This window comes from Myotis davidii, unplaced genomic scaffold, assembly GCF_000327345.1.
Source record: "Myotis davidii unplaced genomic scaffold, ASM32734v1 scaffold226, whole genome shotgun sequence".
Classification (NCBI taxonomy): domain Eukaryota; kingdom Metazoa; phylum Chordata; class Mammalia; order Chiroptera; family Vespertilionidae; genus Myotis; species Myotis davidii.
Window position 1 is genome coordinate 1,178,432 of NW_006297224.1, and position 7,394 is coordinate 1,185,825.

The window sequence follows — 7,394 nt, forward strand, 5'->3', positions numbered from 1 at the left end:
ATTAAGCAGGCAGTCAGAGGCAGTTAGGGGTGAACAGGCAGGCAGGTGAGCGGTTAGGAACCAGCAGTCCCAGATTGCGAGTCCCACAGGGATCGGGCCTAAACCAGCACTCAGACATCCCCCAAGGGGACCTCGATTGGAGAGGGTGCAGGCTTGGCTGAGAGAAATCCCCTCCATGCACAAATTTCATGCACCGGGCCTCTAGTCTTACCTAATAATAGACAAACATGTAAATTGACCATCCCTCCGCTATGCTCACCAGCCAATCAGGAGAGTATGCAAATTAACCCAACAAAGATGGTGGTTAATTTGCATACATAGGCGTGAAGCAGAGGAGTGAAGACTAAAGGCTCTTGCTGGAGCGAAGGCCTAGGTCCTGGGTGCCAGAGGAAAACTAGTGCCTGTAGCCAGGGTAGGGAAGGCCTATTGCACGAATCTCTTTGTGTAACGGGCCTCTAGTATTTGATAAATGTAACATAACAAACAAAAAAGCACTTTACTAAGGAGACTCATTCATTCAACAAATATTTACTCAACTCCTTATTAGTGTCAGGCAGTGTCCTATTGCTCCTATCAGCAGTAAAGAAATCCCGAGTTTCATAGAATTTATATGCTAGTGCAACAACAGAGAAATGAAGCAAATTTTATAGTATAATCTAGAAGGTAAGTGTTACCAAGAAAAATAAGGTAGGGAACAGAAGAAGTAGTAGAAAGCATGACACTTTAAAATAGGGAGAGGCCAGAAAGGGCTCATGGAAAAGATGACAACTGAGCAAAGACTTGAAGGAAGTGAGGGGGAAGACCGAGATATGTGGAAGAATAGCAAGTGCAAGCACCCTGAAATAGGATCATGCCTGGTGTTTTCTAAAAACAGTAATGGCAAGGAGGCCAAGGTGGATAGAGGAAAATGAAGGAGCGGTCCAGGGGTTCAAAGAGGGAAGTGGTGGCACAGATCTTTTAAAGCCTGGTAAGCATTTGGAAGGTCTTTTGTTTTACTCTGACATTCACCCAAAAAGAAGAAAAAGAAGGTAAGTATAGAGAAGACAGAAATATATGACAACTGGATTGAATGAAGCAAGTAATATAACAATGTGGAAAGACCAGATAAACTATGGAAAGAAAATATAGGAGCGAAGACAGAGTGAGATGAGCCCTCAGACAGAGGCCCACAGACAGAATGAAACATATGTCCAGACAGTGATAGGAGAAATTGGGATAGCTGAGACATAAACAGAAGAGAATATGCTAAGAGAGAATTTAAACTTCTTGAGGGCAGAGATATCCAGTATCTAGAACAGTGATGGCGAACGTATGAATTCATTTTTTTGGTTGATTTTTCTTTGTTAAATGGCATTTAAATATATAAAATAAATATAAAAAATATAAGTCTTTGTTTTACTATGGTTTCAAATATCAAAAAATTTCTATATGTGACACGGCACCAGAGTTAAGTTAGGGTTTTTCAAAATGCTGACATGCCAAGCTCAAAAGGTTCGCCATCACTGAGCTAGAACAATGGATGTCTAATAAATATCTATTGAATCAATGAATGCATAAATTAATACAGCACAGAAAAATACACAACATGGCATACTAATATGCATGGAGGCATAGGTAATTTATCAAAAACCAAATATCCATTTTTTGGTCTTTTAAGCCTTATTCCTATAAAGAACATCCAAAACTATGGGAAAATGAGGTACTCTCCTACGTAATGGCAATGGCAAATATCTTTGTCGCACTTTACACTTTATCATCTATAGGGTACTTTTCATGTATATTATCTTATTTAATCCCTGTAGAAAAGGCAACATCCTCATTATTTATTATGTGAATAGTGAATTTACTCTGGTAATAACTGAAACAATATAGAAGTCAGTCTTCTGCATCAAGTGATGATGGAGTATCAGAGACCAGATTGAACCTTTCACCTTAAACGACAACAACAACAAAAAACAAATGAAAAAAAAATAATTTTCAGACACTGGACAATAGGCAGCACAGGACAGTGATTCTTAAGAAAAGGGAAACAAATACAATGAATCCTACAATTATGCTGGCGTACAGCTTAGAGTTTCTAGGCTTCAACACAGGAAGGGGAGCCCCAAACCAGACTTGGTGATCTCCCAGAGTTGAGGAGACAGAGTTAAAAATTTGAGGAGGCCAAGGAGGCTAGAATTCACAGGCAGAGCCCCAGAGGGAAAAGAGCCACATACAGAGAGATGCTCAGAGATATACAGGGGCTTCACCTTGAGTGCTCGGCTGAGTACTATCGAGCATGTTTGTGAGGAAATGACCCCAGGCTGGGAAAGGAACCACCAGAGAGGAGCAGGCAGACAATTCTTGGAGGACACACAGGGCTGGAATAATTCAAGAAATTTTGAAATACATAAATCATCAGGATGAATATTCAGAAATGCCTTACTAATGGTATCAAATTAATCCTAGAGTAAAGGCTGTTTTGGTTTCCCTAACAAAGCAGAAAAGTAAGTCTAGAAAGAATCAAATTTACCTTTATCCCAATGCTCAAAAATATTTAAAAACATACAAAAAAAATAGAGCATGTAATATCCAAAGTTCAAAATGTCTGCCATCCAATAAAAAAAAACTGCCAAGCATGCAAAGAAGTAGGAAAATATAACTCATAATGAGGATAAAAATCAATTAATGGAAACACATAGATAAATGAGAGAGGACACAGAATTTGTAGGCAAGTACACTTAAATTGCTATTATAGATATGGTCCATATAATCAATGGTCAGGAAAACAGAAAGCATTATGGAGGATAGAAAAGAGACCCCAATCAAACCTGTAGAGATGAAAACTATAATGTCAGAGAAGAAAAATACACTAGATAAAATTAAGAACATATTAGACATGACAGATAAAAAGATTAGTGAACCTGAGGACACAGTAATAGAACTATCTAAAATTAAACAGGAAAAAAATGAAAAATATTTTTAAAAGAACTGATAATGAGCTGTGACACAATTTGAAACAGCCAAATATACATGTGATTGGTGTCCCAGAGAAGAGGAAAAGAGGAATGGAAACAATATTTTACAAAATAATGGCTGAAAAGTTTTGGACCAGAGATCCAAGAATTTTAATAAACCCTAAGGCACAAGATACATGAAGGACACTACACTGAAATCCATTAAAATAAAATTGCTTAAAACTAATGATGCAGAAAAAAATGAAAGGCTAATAGAGAAAAAAAGATACACTGTGTGAATAGGAACAAAAATAAAAATGAGGAGAGATTTCTTGTTGGAAACTAAGACCAGCCAGATCACCCTAGAGCATTACATATTGAGGACATGTAAGAAAAACATTGCCAATATAGAATTCTATACTCTTCAAAAATATATTTGAAAAAAAAAGATGAAACAAAGAGGTTAAAAACGTACAACAACTGAAAGAATTTATCAGCATCAGATCAGTACTACAGAAAAATTAAAGAAGGGGCTTCAGGTAGAAGAAAATGAACTCAGATGGATGCTTGACTATGAAACAGAATGAAGAACACTGAAAATAGTTAATATATTACATTTTCCTTATTTAAAATTTCTTTAAAAGATAATTGACTGTTTATAGCAAAAATAAAAACAATATATTGCATCATATGTTTTACACCAACAAGTGTTATAATATGTATATAATATACATATACATATACATATATTTATTTAAACATATATATTTATATATATAAATGTAGAATATATGATACAACAGCACAAAAGCCAAGAGAAAGGAAATGAAAGTTTACCATTCCAAAGTACAGTATAGAGAAAATAGTCAATAATATTGTAATAACTATATATGGTGTCAGCTGGGTGCTAAACTTATTAGGGTGATCACTTCATAAGATATATAAATGTCTAATCACTATGCTGTACACCTGAAACTAATATAATATTATATTTCAACTGTAATTAAAAAATTTACTCAAAATGAATACTATAAAATCAAATTTTAGAAAGGATGAAAATTGATTTTGACAAAAAAAGAAAGTATACTGTTCATATACTATACATGAAGAGATGTAATGTACTTAAAGTTAGACTTATTAAGTTTAAGATGTATACTATAAACTAAGTGCTAAAAATACAAAAAGTTATAAACCAAATAGAGATAAAATGAAATCATAACAAATAGTTAATCTAAAAGAAGGCAGAAAAAGAGAAACAAAAAACAGATGTGACTATCAGAAAACAAACAGCAAGATGGAAAATCTGAACATAGCTATATCAGTAATTGGATTAAATATAAGTTATTTAAGTCCCCCAATTAAAGGGCAGTGTCAAATGGAATAAAAAAAGTAAGACCCAACTATATACAGAGCATATTTACTTTGACCATAAAGACACAAATAGGTTAAAACTAAAGTATGGAAAAATTGTTCCAAACTAACATTAATCAAAAGAAAGTTAAGCAGCTATATTAATATCAGTTTAGGTAGAGTTTAGAGCAAAGAATATTACTAGGGATAAAAAGGATCCTTTCATAATGAAAAAGGGATGGATTCATTAGGAGGACTTAAGAATCCTAAATATTTATGTGTCTAATAAAAGAGATTCACAATATAAGCAGCAAGATCTTATAGAACTGAAAGAAGAACTAGGTATGTCTATAAATATAGTCAGAGATTTCAACACCCTCTCTCAATAATTGATAGAACAAGTAGGGAGAAAATTAGTAAGGACACAGAAGACTTGAACAACACTATCAAAGAACTTGACCTAATTGACATTTATGGAACGTTCATTCAACTTGACCAGGTTAATTCAACACCCTCTCTCAATAATTGATAGAACAAGTTTGTCATAACCAGCATCAAAAATACTATATAGAACCAAAATAAAAAAATTAGTCTGAAAAAGAAACGTTTTTAACAAAAAAATTGTTGGGGAAGGGGTTAATCATTCTTTTTAAGTACCCGGAATCATTTACCAGGACAGAACATAGTCTGATCCATAAAACAAGTCTCAATAAATTTAAAAGGATTCAAATTATACCAAGTATTCTCTTATCACAATGGCACTAAATCAGATACCAATAACTGAAAGATTATTTAGACAGGAGTATATTTAAATGAAGACTGGCTATGTAATAATTGTTGAAGTTGGGTGATGGGTATACAGGGATACAAAGAATAGCTCAATTATATTCTTTCTATTTTTGTACATATTTGAAAGTTTCTATAATAAAATGTAATAGAAAATGAAGAACAGACACTATTATTAACACACACACCTTAAAAAAATTGAGAATCATAAATGTTAAATACATGGGATGCAAAATGGCACAGCCGCTTTGGAAAACAATGCAGCAGTTTCTTATCAACATAAATGCATCCCTAAAATTCCACTCAATGTTTACTCAAGCACAAGAGAAATAAAAAGTTATGTTCACACAAAAAGTGTTTTTGTCATAAAAAAACTAGAAACAAACTAAATGTTTCAACAGGTGGATGGATAAACAAACTGTGATACACCGATACAATGCAAAACTATTTAGAAACTGGAAGGAATAAACTACTGATATACACATCAACCTGGAGGAATTTCAAATACATTATGCAAAGTGAAAGCCAGATTTAAAAATGCTACATGTTGTGTGATTCCATTTGTATGTCGTTCTGGAAAGACTAAACTATAGGGCTAGAAATCAGATCAGGAGTTGTCAGGGCCTGGAAGGGGAGGAGGGCACACAGAGACTTTGGGGGATGATGCAACTGTCCTATACCTAACAGTGGTGCATATATGAGTATGTGTCAAAATTCATAGAACTGTTCACTTTAAAGGTTTATATTACAGTATTTAAATTATACTTCAATAAAACCTGACAAAAATTAAAAAAAGGTTGTGACAGCTAATAAGACCAAGACTATAATCCTGTTTCTTACTCAAAATGCCACATTCTTCCACACCAGTGGTTTTCAAAGAGAAGTCTCTAGACCAGCAGTATCAGCATTACTTTAGAACTTATTAAAATGTAAATTTTGGGGCCCTCTCCCAAACTGAATGAGCAACTCTGAGGGTGGGGTTCAGCAACCTGTGTTTTAACAACTCCTCTGGGAGATTGCCAGTCACACTAAAGGTTGAGAACCGCTGCTCTACACTATGTGAGACCAAAGAGATCAACATCTCTGGGAGTAGGGCGGGTATCAGTATTTTTATAAAGTGACCTAAGGTGACTTTAATTCGCAGCCAGGTTTGATATCCTCTGCACTGGGCCAGATGTTTCCAGCATCTTCATCAGCGGGGGACTGCTGCTGTCCTCTGGGAAGGTTCAAGCCCCAGTGTCATTGGGTTGGGATTCTAAAGTTGCCCCTTCACCTGCCCATAATTCTGTTCAGGACTCAAACACTGACTTCAGAGCTCGCCTAAGATTTAAAAGCAGTCTACATATTTTGGAAATTATTCCCTTAGCAGATGTATCATTGGAAAGTATGTTCTCCCATACAGTGGGCTCCCTTTTCATTTTGTTGATGGTTTCTTTTGCTGTGCAGAGCTTTTTATTTTGATGTAGTGCCATTTGTTTATTCTCTCCTTTGTTTCCCTTGCCCTAGAGGTATTGGTAAATATATTGCTATCAGAGATGTCTGAGATTTTGCTGCCTATGATTTCTTCTAGGATTTTTATGGTTTCATGATTTACATTTAAGTCTTTTATCCATTTTGAGTTTATTTTTGTGTATGGAGTAAGTTGGTGGTCTAGTTTCATTTTTTTGGATGTACCTGTGCAATTTTCCCAACACCATTTATTGAAGAGATTGTCCTGAGTCCATTGTATGCTCTTTCTCCTTTGTCAAATATCAATTGAGCGTAATGGCTGGGGTCTATTTCGGGGTTCTCTGTTCTGTTTCATTGATCTATTTGACTGTTTCTGTGCCAGTTCCAGGCTGTTTTGATTATAGTGGCTTTGTAGTATAACTTGATATCTGATATTGTGATTCCTCCAACTTTCTTCTTCTTTCTCAAGATTGCTGTAGCTATTCAGGGTCTTTTTTGGTTCCATGTAAATTTTTGGAGTGTTTGTTCTAGCTCTGTGAAATATGCCATTGGTATTATAATAGGGATTTCATTGATAACAAACTATCCAATTGAAAAATAAGCAAAGCACCTAAATACACACTTCTCCGAAGCAGACATATAGATGGCCAAGAGACATATGAAAAAATGCTCCAAGTCACTAATCATCAGAGAGATGCAAATTAAAACAATAATGAGGTATCACCTCAAATCTTTCAGCATAGCGATCGCTAATCTTTACACTAATAAAAGAGAAAAATGGTAATTGGCGTACGAGCTACCCTTTCCATTGGCTAATCAGGGCTATATGCTAATTAACTGCCAACTCAGATGGCAGTTAACTGACAACAAACT

General features: G+C 35.0%; 1 protein-coding gene across 8 annotated transcripts in view; it reads right to left on the reverse strand.

The window, feature by feature from the left end:
- NFKB1 (nuclear factor of kappa light polypeptide gene enhancer in B-cells 1) overlaps positions 1-7,394 on the reverse strand; it is a 122,823-nt gene that overhangs the window by 58,725 nt on the left and 56,704 nt on the right. The gene's annotated exons all lie outside the window — the stretch shown is intronic.